Raw genomic sequence first — 20,451 nt, 5'->3', positions numbered from 1 at the left:
ACTGATTGGATGAAGACAGCAGGAAAGCAGAAGTTCAGAAGAACGAAGGCATTTCCATACACTTATTTGAAATTCTCACCAATGAGTTACATAAGTAATTCTATCTTTATTTTCTAATTATTTCTTATCTATTTTTGAAAACTCCATAACTATTTGATATCCGCCTGACTGAGATTTACAAGGTGACCATAGCTTGCTTCATACCAACAATCTCCGTAGGATCGACCCTTACTCACGTAAGGTTTTATTACTTGGACGACCCAGTGCACTTGCTGGTTAGTTGTATCGAAGTTGTGAATGAAAAACGATTTATTAAGACGTTCGTACAGAGTTTTTGGCGCCGTTGCCTGAGATCACAATTTCGTGCACCAAGTTTTTGGCGTCGTTGCCGGGGATTGTTCGAGTTTGGACAAGTGACGGTTCATCTTGCTACTCAGATTAGGTAATTTTCTTTTTGTTTTATTTTCAAAAAAAAATTTCAAAAATTCTTTCAAAAATTTCTCATATGTTTTCGAAAAAAAATAAAAAAATTCTTTTCAAAAAAAATTTTTATTATGTTCTTCAGAATTTTTAAGAATGAATTCTAGAGTTTCATGAAGCATGTGAAGCCTGGCTGGCTGTAAAGCCATGTCTAAATTTATTTGGATAGGGGCTTCCAACCATCATCACAAGAGCAAGCTAGCTGTTGCTAATCCACCTGCTGCTGATCCACCTGATTTACATGCTAAAGCTTGACTGGCTATTAAGCCATGTCTAACCCTCAAATTGGAGCTTTAGACTAAGAGTGCAAGATTCCTGGAATTCATATTAAAAATTTTTGGAATCCTTATTTTTCTTTTTCACAAATAATTTTTGAAAAAAAAAACAAAAAAATTATAAAATCATAAAAATCAAAAATATTTTGTGTTTCTTGTTTGAGTCTTGAGTCAATTTCAAGTTTGGTGTCAACTGCATTTTTTCTAAAAATTTCTCTGCATTTTTCGAAAATTCATGCATTCATAGTGTTCTTCATGATCTTCAAGTTGTTCTTGATAAACCTTCTTGATTGATCTTCATATTATAGTGTTTTGTGTTGTATGGTGTTTTTCATATGCATTCTTGAAATCTTAGTGTCTAAGCATTAAAGATTTCTAAGTTTGGTGTCTTGCATGTTTTCTTTGCATTAAAAATTTTTTCAAAAATATGTTCTTGATGTTCATCATGATCTTCAAAGTGTTCTTGGTGTTCATCTTGACATTCCTAGCATTCTTGCATGCATTCCTTGCTTTGATCCAAAATTTTCATGCATTGCATCATTTTCATGTTTTTCTTTTTCAACATTAAAAATTCAAAAATAAAAAAAATATCTTTCCCTTTTTCTCTCATAAATTTCGAAAATTTGGATTGACTTTTTCAAAAATTTTTAAAATTTAGTTGTTTTTATGAGTCAAATCAAATTTTCAATTTAAAAATCTTATCTTTTCAAAATCTTTTTCAAAAATCATATCTTTTTCATTTTTCTTATTTATTTTCAAAAATTTTAAAAATATTTTTCAAAAATATTTTTCTTAATTTTATACCAAATTTTCGAAAATATCATCAACAATTAATGTTTTGATTCAAAAATTTCAAGTTTGTTACTTGTTAAGAAAGATTCAAACTTTAAGTTCTAGAATCATATCTTGTGATTTCTTGTGAATCAAGTCATTAATTGTGATTTTAAAAATCAAATCTTTTTCAAAAACTAATTTCAATCATATCTTTTCAAAAATATCTTCTTATCTTATCTTTTTCAAAAATTTGATTTTAAAATATCTTTTCTAACTTCTTATCTTCTTATCCTTTCAAAAATTGATTTTCAAAATTTGTTTCAACTAACTAACTAACTTTTTGTTTGTTTCTTATCTTTTTCAAAACTACCTAACTAACTCTCTCTCTCTAATTTTCGAAAATATCCCCCTCTTTTTCAAAAATTCTTTTTAATTAACTAATTCTTTCAAAATTCAATTTTAATTTGTTTCTTCTTTTAATTTTCGAAAATCACTAACCATTTTTCAAAAATAATTTTCAAAAATCCTTCTCTCTCATCTCCTTCTGTTTATTTATTCATCTACTAACATCTCTCGCTCACTCACCAAAAATCCGAACCCTCTCTCTCTCTGAGTTCAGATTTTCTCTTCTTTTCTTCTTCTACTTACACAGGAGAACCTCTATACCTAGGCAAAAAGGATCCCTATTATTATTATTTTTCTGTTCCCTCTTTTTCATATGAGCAGGAGCAAGGACGAGAACATTCTTGTTAAAGCAGATCCAGAACCTGAAAGGATTCTGAAGAGGAAACTAAGAGAAGCTAAATTACAACTATCCAGCAAGCACCTTTCAGAAATTTTCGAACATGAAGAGGAGATAGCAGCCGAAAATAATAATAATGCAAGGAGGATGCTTGGTGACTTTACTGCACCTAATTCTAATTTACATGGAAGAAGCATCTCCATCCCTACCATTGGAGCAAACAATTTTGAGCTGAAACCTCAATTAGTTTCTCTGATGCAACAAAACTGCAAGTTTCATGGACTTCCATCTGAAGATCCTTTTCTGTTCTTAACTGAATTCTTGCAGATCTATGATACTGTTAAGACTAATAGAGTAGATCCTGAAGTCTACAGGCTCATGCTTTTCCCTTTTCCTGTGAGAGACAGAGCTAGAATATGGTTGGACTCTCAACCTAAGGATAGCCTGAACTCTTGGGATAAGCTGGTCAAGGCTTTCTTAGCCAAGTTCTTTCCTCCCCAAAAGCTGAGTAAGCTTAGAGTGGATGTTCAAACCTTCAGACAGAAGGAAGGTGAATCCCTCTATGAAGCTTGGGAGAGATACAAGCAACTGACCAAAAAGTGTCCTTCTGACATGCTTTCAGAATGGACCATCCTGGATATATTCTATGATGGTCTGTCTGAATTAGCTAAGATGTCATTGGATACTTCTGCAGGTGGATGTATTCACCTAAAGAAAACGCCTGCAGAAGCTCAAGAACTCATTGATATGGTTGCTAATAACCAGTTCATGTACACTTCTGAGAGGAATCCTGTGAGTAATGGGACGCTTCAGAAGAAGGGAGTTCTTGAAATTGATACTCTGAATGCCATATTGGCTCAGAATAAAATATTGACTCAGCAAGTCAATATGATTTCTCAGAGTCTGAATGGAATGCAAGCTGCATCCAACAGTACTCAAGAGGCATCTTCTAAAGAAGAAGCTTATGATCCTTAGAACCCTGCAATAGTAGAGGTGAATTACATTGGTAAACCATATGGAAAAACCTATAATCCCTCATGGAGAAATCACCCAAATCTCTCATGGAAGGATCAACAAAAGCCTCAACAAGGCTTTAATAATGGTGGAAGAAACAGGTTTAGCAATAGCAAGCCTTTTCCATCATCCACTCATCAACAGACAGAAAATTCTGAGCAGAATCCATCTAGCTTAGCAAATTTAGTCTATGATCTATCTAAGGCAACTGTGAGTTTCATGAATGAAACAAGGTCCTCCATTAGAAATTTGGAAGCACAAGTGGGCCAGCTGAGTAAAAGGATCACTGAAATCCCTCCTAGTACTCTCCCAAGCAATACAGAAGAAAATCCAAAAGGAGAGTGCAAGGCCATTGATATAACCATCATGGCCGAATCCAAAGAGGAAGGGGAGGACGTGAATCCCAAGGAGGAAGACCTCCTGGGACGTCCAGTGATCAATAAGGAGCTTCCTTCTGAGGAACCAAAGGAATCTGAGGCTCATTTAGAGACCTTAGAGATTCCATTGAACCTCCTTATGCCATTCATGAGCTCTGAAGAGTACTCCTCTTCTGAAGAGAATGAAGATGTTACTGAAGAGCAAGTTGCCAAGTTCCTTGGTGCAATCATGAAGCTGAATGCCAATTTATTTGGTAATGAGACTTGGGGAGATGAACCTCCCCTGTCCACCAATGAACTGAATGCATTGGATCAACTGAGATTGCCTCAGAAGAAACAGGATCCTGGAAAGTTCCTGATACCTTGTACCATAGGCACCATGACCTTTGAGAAGGCTCTATGTGACCTGGGGTCAGGAATAAACCTCATGCCACTCTCTGTAATGGAGAAACTGAGAATCTTTGAGGGACAAGCTGCTAAAATCTCATTAGAGATGGTAGATAATTCCAGAAAATAGGCTTATGGACAAGTAGAGGACATATTAGTAAAGGTTGAAGGCCTTTACATCCCTGCTGATTTCATAATCCTAGATACTGGGAAGGATGAGGATGAATTCATCATCCTTGGAAGTCCTTTCCTAGCCACAGCAAGAGCTGTGATTGATGTTGACAGAGGTGAATTAGTCCTTCAATTGAATGAGGACTCCCTTGAGTTTAAAACTCAAGGACATCCTTCTGTAAACATGGGAAAGAGGCACAATAAGCTTCTCTCAAAACAGAGTCAACCAGAGCCCCCACAGTCAAACTCTAAGTTTGGTGTTGAACTCCCATATCCAAACTCTAAGTTTGGTGTTGGGGAGTCTCAACAATGCTCTGAACATCTGTGAGGCTCCATGAGAGCCCACCGTAAAGCTATTGACATTAAAGAAGCGCTTGTTGGGAGGCAACCCAATTTTTATTTATCTTATTTTATTTTTATTGTTATTTCATGTTTTATTAGGTTCATGATCATGTGGAGTCACAAAATAAATATAAAAATTGAAAACGGAATTAAAAACAGCAGAAGAAAAATCACACCCTGGAGGAGGATCTCACTGGCGTTTAAACGCCAGTAAGGAGCATCTGTTTGGCGTTCAACGCCAGAACAGAGCATGTTTCTGGCGTTGAACGCCAGAAACAAGCAGCATCCTGGCGTTCAGACGCCAGAAATGCACAGTGAGGAAGAGCTGGCGCTGAACGCCAGAAACAAGCATCTGGCTGGCGTTCAACGCCAGAAATATGCTGCATCTGGGCGTTGAACGCCTAGAACAAGCATCAATTCAGCGTTTAAACGCCAAAATTGCATGCAAAGGCATTTTACATGCCTAATTAGTGCAGGGATGCAATTCCTTGACACCTCAGGATCTGTGGACCCCACAGGATCAACTCAGCATCTGTGGACCCCACAGGATCCCCACCTACCACCACTCATTCTCTTCCCTCTTCTCAATGTTCATCCTCTCTTCCCAATAAACACTCTTCCCCAAAACTCTTCACCAATCACCTCAATCTCTCTTACCTATCACCACTTCACCACTCATATCATCCACTCTTCCCCGTAAACCTACCTCATAAACTCCACCTACCTTCAAAATTTAAAATCAATTTACCACACAAAACCCACCCTTATGGCCGAACTTTACCCCCCCTCCCTTCCCTATATAAAGCCCTCCATTCTTCCTTATTTTCACACAACACAACCCTCTCTTCTCTTCTTGGCCGAATACACCTCTCCCTCCTCTCCTCCATATTTTCTTCTTCTTCTTCATCTATTCTTCCTTCTCTTGCTTGAGGGCGAGCAATATTCTATGTTTGGTGTGGTAAAAGCATAAGCTTTTTATTTTTCCATTACCATTGATGGCACCTAAGACCGGAGAATCCTCTAGAAAAGGGAAAGGGAAGACAAAAGCTTCCACCTCTGAGTCATGGGAGATGGAAAGATTCATCTCCAAAGCTCATCAAGACCACTTCTATAATGTTGTGGCCAAGAAGAAGGTAATCCCCGAGGTCCCTTTCAAGCTCAAGAGAAATGAGTATCCGGAGATCCGACATGAAATCCAAAGAAGAGGTTGGGAAGTTCTAACAAACCCCATCCAACAAGTCGGCATCCTAATGGTTCAAGAGTTCTATGCCAATGCATGGATCACTAGGAACCATGATCAAAGTAAGAACCCGAACCCAAAGAATTATCTCACCATGGTTCGGGGGAAATACTTAGATTTTAGTCCAGAAAATGTGAGGTTGGCATTTGACTTGCCTATGATGCAAGGAGATGCACGCCCCTACACAAGGAGAGTCAACTTTGATCAAAGGTTGGACCAAGTCCTCATGGACATATGTGTGGAAGGAGCTCAATGGAAGATTGACTCAAAAGGCAAACCAGTTCAACTGAGAAGACTGGACCTTAAGCCTGTAGCTAGAGGATGGTTGGAGTTCATTCAACGCTCAATCATTCCCACTAGCAACTGGTCTGAAGTTACTATAGACCGGGCCATCATAATCCATAGCATCATGATTGGAGAAGAGGTGGAAGTTCATGAGATTATACCTCAAGAACTCTACAAGGTGGCTGACAAGTCCTCCACTATGGCAAGGTTAGCTTTTCCTCACCTCATTTGCCATCTATGCAATTCGGCTGGGATTGACATAGAAGGAGACATTCCCATTGAGGAAGAGAAGCCCATCACTAAGAAAAGGATGGAGCAAACAAGAGAGCCCATTCATGGAGCTCAAGAGACGCATGAAGCTTATCACCATGAGATCCCGGAGATGCCTCAAATGCATTTTCCTCCACAAAACTATTGGGAGCAAATCAACACCTCCCTAGGAGAATTAAGTTCCAACATGGGACAATTAAGGGTGGAACATCAAGAGCACTCCATCATCCTTCATGAAATTAGAGAAGATCAAAAAGCAATGAGGGAGGAGCAACAAAGACAAGGAAGAGACATAGAAGAGCTCAAGGACATCATTGGTTCCTCAAGAAGGAAACGCCACCATCACTAAGGTGGATTCATTCCTTGTTCTTAAATTCTCTGTTTTTCGTTTTCTTTATGTTAAGTGCTTATCCATGTTTGTGTCTTATTACATGATCATTAGTAATTAGTAACTATGTCTTAAAGTTATGAATGTCCTATGAATCCATCACCTCTCTTAAATGAAAAAATGTTTTAATTCAAAAGAACAAGAAGTACATGAGTTTCAAATTTTTCCTTGAACTTAGTTTAATTATATTGATGTGGTGACAATACTTTTTGTTTTCTGAATGAACGCTTGAACAGTGCATATGTCTTTTGAAGTTGTTGTTTAAGAATGTTAAATATGTTGGCTCTTGAAAGAATGATGACAAGGAGACATGTTATTTGATAAATCTAAAAAATCATAAAAATGATTCTTGAAGCAAGAAAAAGCAGCAAAGAACAAAGCTTGCAGAAAAAAAAAAGCGAAAAAAAATAAATAGAAAGAAAACGCAAGGAAAAAAAGCCAAAAGCTCTTAAAACCAAAAGGCAAGAGCAAAAAGCCAATAGCCCTTAAAACCAAAAGGCAAGGGTAATAAAAAGGATCCCAAGGCTTTGAGCATCAGTGGATAGGAGGGCCTAAAGGAATAAAATCCTGGCCTAAGCGGCTATACCAAGCTGTCCCTAACCATGTGCTTGTGGAGTGAAGGTGTCAAGTGAAAACTTGAGACTGAGCGGTTAAAGTCAAGGTCCAAAGCAAAAGAAGAGTGTGCTTAAGAACCCTGGACACCTCTAATTGAGGACTTTAGCAAAGCTGAGTCACAATCTGAAAAGGTTCACCCAGTTATGTGTCTGTGGCATTTATGTATCCGGTGGTAATACTGGAAAACAAAGTGCTTAGGGCCACGGCCAAGACTCATAAAGTAGCTGTGTTCAAGAATCAACATACTGAACTAGGAGAATCAATAACACTATCTGAACTCTGAGTTCCTATAGAAGCCAATCATTCTGAACTTCAATGGATGAAGTGAGATGCCAAAACTATTCAAAAGGCAAAAAGCTACAAGTCCCGCTCATCTGATTGGAGCTATGTTTCATTGATAGTTTAGAATTTATAGTATATTCTCTTCTTTTTATCCTATTTGATTTTCAGTTGCTTGGGGACAAGCAACAATTTAAGTTTGGTGTTGTGATGAGCGGATAATTTATACGCTTTTTGGCATTGTTTTTAGTATATTTTTAGTAGAATCTAGTTACTTTTAGGGATGTTTTTATTAGTTTTTGTGTTAAATTCATATTTCTGGACTTTACTATGAGTTTGTGTGTTTTTATGTGATTTCAGGTATTTTCTGGCTGAAATTGAGGGACTTGAGCAAAAATCAGATTCAGAGGTAGAAGAAGGACTGCTGATGCTGTTGGATTCTAACCTCCCTGCACTCAAAGTGGATTTTCTGGAGCTACAGAACTCAAAATGGTGCGCTTCCAATTGCGTTGGAAAGTAGACATCCAGAGCTTTCCAGCAATATATAATAATTCATACTTTGGCCGAGTTTAGACGACGTAAAAGGGCGTTGAACGCCAGTTCAACGCTGCTATCTGGAGTTAAACGCCAGAAACACGTCTCAAACCAGAGTTGAACGCCAGAAACACGTTACAACCTGGCGTTCAACTCCAAAAGAAGCCTCTGCATGTGGAAAGCTAAAGCTCAGTCCAAGCACACACCAAGTGGGCCCCGGAAGTTGATTTATGCATCAATTACTTATTTCTGTAAACCCTAGTAGCTAGTTTATTATAAATAGAACTTTTTACTATTGTATTAGACATCCTGGATTGTATTTTTGATCCTGTGATCTCGTTTTGGGGGCTGGTCATTCGGCCATACCTGGACCTTTCACTTATGTATTTTCAACGGTAGAGTTTCTACACTCCATAGATTAAGGTGTGGAGCTCTGCTGTTCCTCATGAATTAATGCAAAGTACTACTGTTTTTCTATTCAATTCAACTTGTTCCGCTTCTAAGATATTCATTCGCACTTCAACATGAATGTGATGAACGTGACAATCATCATCATTCTCCCATGAATGCGCGCCTGACAACCACTTCCGTTCCACCTTAGATTGAATGATTATCTCTTGGATCTCTTAATCAGAATCTTCGTGGTATAAGCTAGATTGATGGCGGCATTCATGAGAATCCGGAAAGTCTAAACCTTGTCTGTGGTATTCCGAGTAGGATTCTGGGATTGAATGACTGTGACGAGCTTCAAACTCATGAGTACTGGGCGTAGTGACAGACGCAAAAGGAGGGTAAATCCTATTCCAGTATGATCGAGAACCTCAGATGATTAGCCGTGCTGTGACAGAGCATTTGGACCATTTTCACAAGAGGATAGGATGAAGCCATTGACCACGGTGATGCCTCCAGATGATTAGCCATGTAGTGATAGCGCATCGGACTATTTTCACAAAGAGGATGAAAAGTAGCCATTGACAATGGTGATGTCCTTACATAAAGCCAGCCATGGAAAGGAGTAGGACTGATTGGATGAAGACAGCAGGAAAGTAGAAGTTCAGAAGAACGAAGGCATCTCTATACGCTTATATGAAATTCTCACCAATGAATTACATAAGTAATTCTATCTTTATTTTCTAATTATTTCTTATCTATTTTCGAAAACTCCATAACTATTTGATATCCGCCTGACTGAGATTTACAAGGTGACCATAGCTTGCTTCTTACCAACAATCTCAGTGGGATCGACCCTTACTCACGTAAGGTTTTATTACTTGGACGACCCAGTGCACTTGCTGGTTAGTTGTATCGAAGTTGTGAATGAAAAACGATTTATTAAGACGTGCGTATAGAGTTTTTGGCGCCATTGCATGAGATCACAATTTCGTGCACCAGTAAATATGTGAATATTGTAGATAGTTTAATTGCTTTCAATACTTAGCTATAGTTTAGATTTCTTTTATATTTGTGCTATGACCCTCAAGTTTGATGACTTGGTCTCAACCGAATTCTAGCTTAGCCGATTTTGATCCCGAGATTGAAAGAACTTTGTTACATACTCAGCAAGCTAGACGGTGGTTGGATTATACGGCTAGTACTTCGACCTCTCTTGAGGAACATACCAAATCACTAGGCGGTACCGAGAGTGATTTGGAGTCCGCTACTTCCTATTCTTCTGTTGGCATTAATAATACATCTTTGCATCCTACAGGTGAGCCACACATGGCGGAGCCACGACGGATCACTTTGCATAAGCAAGGAGCTCCGTATATCATACTTCAACTGTTGCAAGCAAGGTACCCTAACCTTGATCCAAACTTTGAGTTGAAGAGTAGCTTGATACATCTACTTCCTAAATATCATGGGTTGCCAGGTCAAGACCCCATCCGACATCTAAGAGATTTTCAAGTTGCTTGTTCTACGGCTCGAAAGCATGGAATCGATGAAGTGGCTATCATGGTTTTTGCCTTCCCTTTATCTCTTGAAGGGCAAGCAAATACATGGTTTTATTCGCTACCGAATGAGATTGTGACCAATTGGGATTTCTTGATAAGAGAGTTTCTAGATAAATTCTTCCCACTGGAGAAGACCGACTACATCCAGAAGTAGATTTCAGGCATAATGCAAAAAGACCAAGAGAGTTTGTATGAGTATTGGTCTCGGTTTAGGAGGCTATTAGAATCTTGTCCACATCATGGAATGAACACTCACTTGCTCATTAGCTACTTCACCGGAGGTCTTTGTGTGGAAGATAGAAGATTGCTTACCGCTTCTAGTAGTGGTTCCCTTTCGAAAAATAAATGGAGGGAGAAGCTTGGAATTTGATAAAGGATATTGCCGAAGCTACACAACATACAAGGGTGAGAAGTAATCCTCTCAAGGGTGTGGTAGAACCGTCGCCTTCCGAATCAAGCCTGACTAAAGCACTTGGGGATATGACAACCATCCTTACACAAATACAAAAGGATCAAAAGGAATACTACTCCATCCAAGCCATCCAAGCCCCACCTCCAGTTGCTCAACTTGAAGGCCCTCCTAGGATTTGTGGTTTGTGCTCTAGCACCACACATTACACCGATCAATGCCATCAAATTCAAGAGGAACATGCTCTTGTAGTAGCCAATGTGAATTACAACAACCGTCCACCCTATCCTTCTCAAGGCCAAAACAATTACCCTTAAGGTGGTAATCAACATCAAGGGTAGAGGGATAATGCACAAGGGAGCTATCAAAACCAAAGATGGAACAACTCTTCTTCTCACCACAACAACAACCAATCTTCATCCCAATACCACCATAACAACACCAACTACCAAGCCAACTAAGGCCACTCCAACCAAAACCAAAACAACTACACCAAGTACCAAGCACCACACCATAGACAACAATCCAACCAAACTCCTCCATCTTCCAACAATAAAGTTGATGAGTTTAGAGCTGCCATGGAGAAACGGGACGAGAGCAACAAGGCTCAATTTGATGCCTTGGGTGCTCAATTGGCTAACCTCACCAACATGCTTTCAAGGATGGCCATGTCAAACCAACCATCAAATCCCAACAACAACACCAACCAACCCTCAAACTTTTCTAACCTTCCATCCCAACCCCTACCAAACCCAAAGGGCGGTCTCAACGCCATCACTCTACGGTCAGGGACTACATTGGAGGAGATACCTCCAAGGGTCATGGTAGACATTCATGAGGAAGAAGTGGTTGTTGAAGCTACACATGAAGAAGAGGTGGTAGACAAAGGCCATGAGGAAAAAGGAGTAAGCCTCAAGGAACCCAAGAGGAAAGCTATAGTGGATGAGTCTATTCCTATTCCATTCCCATCCATGGTGAAGAAAGCAATGAAAACACCGGAATTTGATTTGAACATGCTTCAAGTGTTCAAGAAGGTTGAGGTAACCATACCCCTTCTTAATGCTATTCAACAAATTCCAAAGTATGCAAAATTTTTGAAAGACTTGTCTACACACAAGGATAGGATAGGAAAATTGGAGACATTATCCTTGGGTAGTTCAATTTCTTACTTGATGGAACCTATTCCAAAGAAATGTGGTGATCCTGGACCTTGTTTAGTGTCTTGTTGTATTGGTGGGCGCACTTTTCATGATTGTATGTGTGACCTGGGAGCTTGTGTAAGTATCATGCCGCTTTCTATCTATGTGCGGTTGAATTTAGCTCCATTAAAGAAGTCGGCGGCGAGGTTTGCCTTAGCCGATAAAAGTGTGATCACAGTGATAGGAATAGCGGAAGATGTACTTGTGGCGATCAAGGATTTGGTTTTTCCAGTTGACTTTTACATCCTTGAAATGCCTCCAACAGAAAATAGAAGCTCATCCTCCATTCTACTTGGTAGGCCCTTCCTCAAGACCTCTAAATTCAAGTTAGATGCCTTCACCGGCACATATTCCTTTGAGGTTGGAGACAAGACTATCAAGTTCAATTTAGAAGAAGCCATGAAGCATCCTCCCGAAGAGCATTCCGTGCTCCGATGTGATGTAATTGATGAAGTGGTAACGGAAGTGCAAGAAGAAGACCATAAAAAGTTGTGCTACCCTATTGTTGAGGAGACGGATGACCAAGAGGATGAACATGAGGAAGTTGTTAAGAATGAACTCCATGAGCTTGATGAAAAGGAACCTCAGCTTGAGGCAAAGAGTGAACTGAAGCCCTTTCCATCTCATTTGAAGTATGCTTTCTTAGAGGACAACCAAAGGTTTCCGGTCATTATTGCTAGTGATCTTTCAAGTGAAGAAGAAGAAAAGCTCCTAGATGTTCTAAGAAAGTACAAGAAGGCAATTGGATGGAGCCTAGCGGATATTGTTGGAATTGACCCCGGCAAGTGCATGCATCAGATATTTCTCCAAGAGGGAGCTAGGCCGGTTAGACAACCGCAAAGAAGACTCAACCCAACTATCCTTGATGTGGTAAATAAGGAGGTCACTAGGCTACTTGATGTGGGTATCATATACCCAATTTCTGACAGTGAATGGGTGAGCCCGGTCTAGGTCGTTCCCAAGAAATCGGGCATCACTGCGGTTAAAAAGGATGATGGTGGTGTGGTCACCAAGAGAGTACAAAATGCGTGGCACATGTGCATCGATTATAGGAGATTGAACGCCACTACAAGAAAGGACCACTACCCTTTTCCCTTTATCGATCAAATGTTGGACCGTTTGGCGGGTAAATCCCATTATTGCTTTCTTGATGGATTCACTGGTTACTTCCAGATTCACATTGCTCCTGAAGATCAGGAAAAGACCACATTCACTTGTCCTTTTGGCACCTTTGCCTATAAAAGGGTGCCATTTGGACTATGTAACGCACCTGCTACTTTTCAGCGGTGTATGACAAGTGTCTTTTCCGATCTAATGGAGAATTATCTGGAAGTCTTTATGGATGACTTCAGTGTTTATGGAACTTCATTTGATTGTTGCTTAGAGAACTTGGCCAAGGTTCTAGCTAGATGTGTTGACACTAACCTTGTCTTAAATTTTGAAAAATGTCACTTTATGGTAAGGCAAGGTATAGTGGTGGGACATGTGGTGTCTAGTGAAGGCATTTCTGTAAACCCGGCCAAGGTCGATGTTATCACCACTTTACCTCACCCCTCATCTGTGAGGAAGGTTCGGTCGTTCTTGGGACATGTAGGATTTTACAGGCGCTTTATCAAAGATTTCAGCAAGATTGCTTTGCCATTTTCGCGCCTACTCCAAAAAGATATGGATTTTGAGTTTGACAGTGAATGTGTGATAGCTTTTGAAGAGCTAAGGAGAGTTCTTACCATGGCACCGATTATGCGAGGCCCCAACTGGACGTTGCCATTCGAGATAATGTGCGATGCGTCAAACCATGCTGTAGGTGCTGCGCTTGCTCAGCGCGATGGTAAACTCCCTTATGCCATTGCTTGCTCTTCTAAAATACTGGATGCGGCACAATCCAACTATACCACTACTGAAAAGGAACTCCTAGCTATTGTTCATGCTTTAGACAAATTTAGATCTTATTTGCTAGGGTCAAAGATAGTGGTATACACGGATCATGCAGCTTTAAAGTACTTATTGACAAAGAATGAGTTAAAGCCTAGACTCATACATTGGATCTTGCTTTTGCAAGAATTCGACATTGAGATTAGGGACCGGAGTGGATCTCAAAACCTGGTTGCAGATCACCGCATTGAGAATTTAAAATTTGATCCACTTCCGATCAATGACTCATTCCCATTGGATAGTTTGCATGCTGTGTTGGAAAGTTTTCCTTGGTTTACCCCAATGGCGAACTACTTGGTTGCAAAACTCTTCCCTCCCAAGTTTTCTAAACATCAAAGGGATAAGTTGAGAAGTGATTCCAAATAATATATTTGGGATGACCCTCACTTGTAGAAGAGGGGAGTGGACCAAGTAATTCGAAGATGTGTCCCGGAGTCTGAAATCTAACCCATTCTTGAAGATTGCCATTCGTCCGAATGTGGTAGCCACTTTGGCCCACAAAGGACTGCTAAAAAGGTGTTGGATTGTGGATTCTGGTGGCCGACCTTATTCAAGGATGCTAACTAGTTCTGTGTTGGGAAACACATCCCAAAGGGATGAAATGCCTCAGCAATCTATGTTGTTCTATAAGATATTTAATGTATGGGGCATTGAATTTATGGGACCGTTTCCCAACTCGAGTGGGTATCTGTATATTCTGTTAGTGGTTGACTACGTGTCAAAGTGGGTAGAGACCATATCTACCCGCCTTGACGACGCCAATACCGTCATTTCTTTCATTAGGAATAACATTGTATGCCGTTATGGGTCGCCACGAGCAATCGTGAGCGACCAAGGATCCCACATTTGTAACAGGAAAGTAGAGGCATTGCTAAAGCACTATGGAGTGTCGCATAAGGTTGCTACTGCTTATCATCCGCAAACCAATGGACAAGCGGAAGTGTCCAACCGGGAAATTAAGAGAATCTTGGAGAAAGTGGTCAACCCACAAAGGAAGGATTGGAGCCTCCGGTTAGGAGATGCACTGTGGGCGTATAGAACGGCCTACAAGGCTCCGTTAGGGATGAGTCCCTTCCGGATCGTCTATGGTAAGGCATGCCACCTTCCAGTGGAAATTGAGCATAGAGCCTATTGGGCGGTAAAGCAGTGCAACATGGATCTGACCAAGGCGGGTGAAGCCAGAAAATTACAGCTAGAGGAGCTTGAGTGTTTGAGGAACGAGTCATATGAAAATGCCTGGATCTATAAAGAAAAGACTAAAGTATTTCATGACCATCACATCCGGAAGAAGGACTTTCAAGAAGGTGATGAGGTTCTCCTCTACAACTCGAGACTTTGATTCATGCCTGGCAAGCTCCGCTCTAGATGGGAAGGACCTTTCAAGGTGAAGGAAATAAAGCCCTATGGAGTGGCGGAGTTATTTGATCCAAAAAGTGAAGCAACTTTCAAGGTGAATGGACTTAGAGTGAAGAAATATCATGGCTAAAAGCTCCCAAAAGAGCTAGAGGTGTTCCTATTGGAGGATGCACCAAGGAGAGAGGAAGCTTAAGCAAAGGACCTTCCAACTTAAGGACGTTAAAGAAAAGTGCTTGGTGGGAGGCACCTCACTGTGGTAAGATCTTCCTTGTGTATACCATCTTATTTTAACCTTAAATTCTTGTGAATTTTGTGATTTCTTAATGATTGACTGATTGCATAGGAATGCTAGTTTTATTATTCTTGTTGGATAGATAGGATGTTCATATAGTTTTCATCATTTTGGTATGGATGAATTGTTGAAGTAGGGAGAATGCTATGTTTTGAGTAATGCATGAATTTGTGAAGTGTTCTCTTGCCTACTAGCTTAAGCACCTACCAAGAATGTGTTAGAATAGATCTTGTTATGTTAAAAAAAAAAAGAGAAAAGGAAAAATGGGCACCGATGAGCCAGTGCACTGTGCGCGCGCGCACCGGTGGTGCTATCCTAACCCTTAGGCCAAAAACCCGAGAGTCCTGCCCACTTTATGCCTATCTCGCGCCAGAAACCCACGCGTCCGCATGCTTGCCGCCTGCGCGCACCTTTACAAATCGCCCATCGACGCGCAAGCGCACAGTGCGCGCGTGCGCCGATGGCGCTATGTGGACTCCCTGGTACAAAAACCAGAGAGTTATGCCACACTTATGCCACACTTGTGCCCGCACCGACGCGTCCGCGCCGGTTGCCAACTGACTCAAGCACGCGCTTGCGCACTGTGCGCGTCCGCACGCCTGCGCCACATGACAACTTTGGTATAAAAACCAGAGACTTATGCCAACTTCGTGTTAGTTCTGTGCCAGGGGCACAACTGATCTCGCGCATGGGCGCCATTGACGCGCATGCGTCTCTTGCCAACATCTCACCGACGCGCCAGCGCACTGTGCGTGCGCGCCGGTTGCGCAAACCAGTTTTAAAGCTGCGCGCCCTGTCTTTCTCACCCCCTCTCTTCCCTTATTTCTTCCTTCTTCTTTCTCCATCACCCCCCTTCTCTTCTTTTCCTCCCACAATCCACCACTACCGTCTCCGGCTACTCACCGCGACAACCACCTCTTTCGGTGGCACTACATCTCTCCTATTTCCTTCTCATTTTCAGAAAAGAAAATTTTGCCTTGTTCTTTTACACTTCTCAAGGTTCTACTTCCTCCATATCTCATCTATTACTTTCTTTGTATCATTTCTTCTTTTAGTTAGATTATTTTTGTTGCTTTACTTAGTTTCTCTTTTAGTTGCATGATTATGTACTTACTTTCTAGTTGCTTACTTTCCTTTTCCTTATTTTTCCATGGATGTTGAACTTGAACTTTGAATTATTTTGATAGATCTTCTTGTTGTTTTTCCTTGTCTTTGTCAATATGTGATGCTTAAGTGATGATTGATGTTTCATTTTGGGGCTCAATTTGGTTGAGTATCTCATAATTGCTCATTGCTTGTCCATTGCACGCCAAGTGTTCGAGGAAATGCATGAATACTATTTTGGTTTATTTTAATAATGTACTTTGAATTTGATGCTTCTCCTCACTAACTTGTTGTCTTCTATATGCATTGAGTCTATTTTGCTTGCTAATTAGATACTCATTGAACATGACTTGCCCTTTGTTATGGATGCTTGAGATTACTCTTCTCATGCCCTATTGCATGCTTTATTACCTCTTGCATCCCATGCCAAGTGTTGTGACCCATGCCTTTATAATCACTTTGTTGCACTACTTCTTTTAGGCACTATCCTTCACTTGCATAATTTTGTTCAAATGATTCTTTGGGTTTAGTGTTTTCCTATTTTCCCTCCTTTCTCAGGATGGCCACCAAGAAAGGCAAGGAGAAAGTTCCAAGGAAACCGGCCGCAAAGAGGGCACCCCAACGATCAACTTCTAAGGCGCACTCTTCATTAGGAGACAGACCCCTATCTAAGAAGGCGAAGACACCCGCTCCTATTGATGAGAACGGAAAGAGCAAACCGGCAAAAGATTCTTCAAGGTTCCTGGTGCACAAAATTGTGATCATCAATGGCGCCAACAACTTTGTACGCACAATTGTAATCTCAACTCTTTGTCACAACTCTGCACAACTAACCAGCAAGTGCACTGGGTCGTCCAAGTAATAAATCTTACGTGAGTAAGGGTCGATCCCACGGAGATTGTCGGCTTGAAGCAAGCTATGGTCATCTTGTAAATCTCAATCAGGCAGATTCAAATGGTTATGGAAAATTGATAATTAAAAGATGAATAAAATATAAAATAGGATAGAGATACTTATGTAATTTATTGGTAAGAATTTCAGATAAGCGTATGAAGATGTTTTGTTCCTCCTGAACTTCTGCTTTCCTATTGTCTTCATCCAATCATTCATATTCCCTTCCATGGCAAGCTTATGTTGGGTTTCACCGTTGTCAATGGCTACCTCCCGTCCTCTCGGTGAAAATGGTCCAAATGCGCTGTCACCGCACGACTAATCAGCTGTTGGTTTTTGATCATGTTGGAATAGGATCCATTGATCCTTTTGCGTCTGTTACTACACCCAACACTCGCGAGTTTGAAGCTCGTCACAGTCATTCCTTCCCAGATCCTACTCGGAATACCACAGACAAGGTTTAGACTTTTCAGATCTCAAGAATGCTGCCAATTGATTCTAGCCTATACCACAAAGACTCTGATCTCATGCAATGGAAGGCTCGGCTGTCAGGTGAGTCAACCATGCGTCATGAACCAGGAGGCTAAGAGATACGCACTCAAGCTATTGCAAGTAGAACGGAAGTGGTTGTCAAGCACGCATTCTTAGGTGAGAATGATGATGATTGTCACGGATCATCACCTTCTTCTGGTTGAAGAACGAGTGTATATCTTAGAGAAGAAATAGGCTTGAGTTGAATAGAAAAACAATAGTACTTTGCATTAATTCATGAAGAACAGCAGAGCTCCACACCTTAATCTATGGTGTGTAGAAACTCCACCGTTGAAAATACAAAAGTGATAATGGTCTAGGAATGGCCGAATGGCCAGCCTCTCAAAGATGAAAAGTATTCTAAGATCAAAAGTATATAAGATCAAAAGTATATGAAAATACAATAGCAAAAGGTCCTATTTATAGAGAATTAGTGACCTAAGGTTTATAGAAATAAGTAATTAATGCAGAAATCTTCTTCCGGGTCCACTTGGTGTGTGCTTGGGCTAAGCATTGAAGCTTTCACGTGTAGAGACTTTTCTTGGAGTTAAACGCCAGCTTTTGTGCCAGTTTGGGCGTTTAACTCCAACTTTTATGCCAGTTCTGGCGTTTTGACGCCAGAATTTTTATACTGACTTTGAATGCCAGTTTGGGCCATCAAATTTCGGGCAAAGTATAGACTATTATATATTGCTGGAAAGCCCAGGATGTCTACTTTCTAACTCAATTGAGAGCGCGCCAATTGGGCTTTGGTAGCTCCAGAAAATCCACTTCGAGTGCAGGGAGGTCAGAATCCAACAGCATCTGCAGTCCTTTTTCAGCCTCTGAATCAGATTTTTGCTCAGGTCCCTCAATTTCAGCCAGAAAATACCCGAAATCACAAAAAAACACACAAACTCATAGTAAAGTCCAAAAATGTGATTTTTATTTAAAAACTAATAAAAACATAATAAAAACTAACTAAAATATACTAAAAACATACTAAAAATAATGCCAAAAAGCGTATAAATTATCCGCTCATCACAACACCAAACTTCAATTGTAGCTTGTCCCCAAGCAACCAAAAATAAAGTAGGATAAAAAGAAGAGAATATACAATGAATTCCAAAAACATCTATGAAGATCAATCTTAATTAGATGAGCGGGGCTATTAGCTTTTTGCTTCTGAACAGTTTTGGCATCTCACTTTATCCTTTGAAGTTTAGAATGATTGGCATCTATAGGAACTCAAACTTTAGATAGTGTTATTGATTCTCCTAGTTCAGTATGTTGATTCTTGAACACAGTTACTTTATGAGTCTTGGCCGTGACCCTAAGCATTTTGTTTTCCAGTATTACCACCGGATACAAAAATGCCACAGACACATAACTGGGTGAACCTTTTCAGATTGTGACGCAGCTTTGCTAGAGTCCCCATTTAGAGGTGTCCAGAGCTCTTAAGCATACTCTTTTTGCTTCGGACCACGACATTAACCGCTCAGTCTCAAGTTTTCACTTGACACCTACACGCCACAAGCACATGGTTAGGGACAGCTTGGTTTAGCCGCTTAGGCCAGGATTTTATTCCTGTGGGCCCTCCTATCCACTGATGCTCAAAGCCTTGGATCTTTTTTATTTTACACTTGCCTTTTGGTTTAAAGGGCTATTGGCTTTTTCTGCTTGCTTTTTCTTTTTCTTTTTTTTTCGCATATTTTTTTTCTGCAAGCCTTTCACTGCTTTTTCTTGCATCAAGAATCATTTTTATGATTTTTCAGATTATCAATAACATTTCTCCTTTTCCATTATTCTTTCAAGAGCCAACAATTTTAACATTCATAAACAACTAATTCAAAAATATGCACTGTTCAAGCATTCATTCAGAAAACAAAGAGTATTGCCACCACATCAAAATAATTAATCCGTTTTAAAATTCGAAATTCATGTACTTTTTTTTTTTGCAATTAAAAACATTTTTTATTTAAGAAAGGTGATGGATTCATAGGGCATTCATAGCTTTAAGGTATAGACACTAAGACACTACTCATCATATAATAAAGACACAAACATAGATAGAACATAAAGCATGATTTTCGAAAAATCGAAAATAAAGAACAAGGAAATTAAAGAACGGGTCCACCTTAGTGATGGCGGCTAGTTCTTCCTCTTGAAGATCTTATGGAGTGCTTGAGCTCCTCAATGTTTCTTCCTTGCCTTTGTTGCTCCTTCCTCATGACTCTTTGGTCTTCTCTAATTTCATGGAGGAGGATGGAATGCTCTTGGTGCTCTACCCTTAGTTGTCCCATGTTGGAACTTAATTCTCCTAGAGATGTGTTGATTTGCTCCCAATAGTTTTGTGGAGGAAAATGTATCCCTTGAGGCATCTCAGGGATTTCATGATGAGGAATTTCCTCATGTTCTTGCCCATGAATGGGATCTCTTGTTTGCTCCATCTTTTTCTTAGTGATGGGCTTGTCCTCATCAATGAGGATGTCTTCCTCTATGTCAATTCCAGCTGAATTGTAGAGGTGATAAATGAGATGAGGGAAGGCTAACCTTGCCAAAGTAGAGGACTTGTCCGCCACCTTGTAGAGTTGTAGAGATATAACCTCATGAACTTTTACTTCCTCTCCAAT

General features: G+C 40.2%; 1 non-coding gene across 1 annotated transcript; it reads right to left on the bottom strand.

Annotated features, from left to right (window-relative positions):
* Window positions 1-2,781: 2,781 nt before the first annotated feature.
* Window positions 2,782-2,889, bottom strand: LOC148553032 (small nucleolar RNA R71). The gene has a single exon (XR_015893121.1). It is a non-coding gene; the product is annotated as a small nucleolar RNA R71 (small nucleolar RNA).
* Window positions 2,890-20,451: the final 17,562 nt, after the last annotated feature.

Source organism: Arachis ipaensis, chromosome B7 (genome assembly GCF_059453495.1).
Source record: "Arachis ipaensis isolate K30076 ecotype BB chromosome B7, ASM5945349v1, whole genome shotgun sequence".
NCBI lineage: Eukaryota > Viridiplantae > Streptophyta > Magnoliopsida > Fabales > Fabaceae > Arachis > Arachis ipaensis.
The sequence above is the reverse complement of the archived record's forward strand: the minus strand, read 5'-3'. Positions and strand labels throughout refer to the sequence as shown.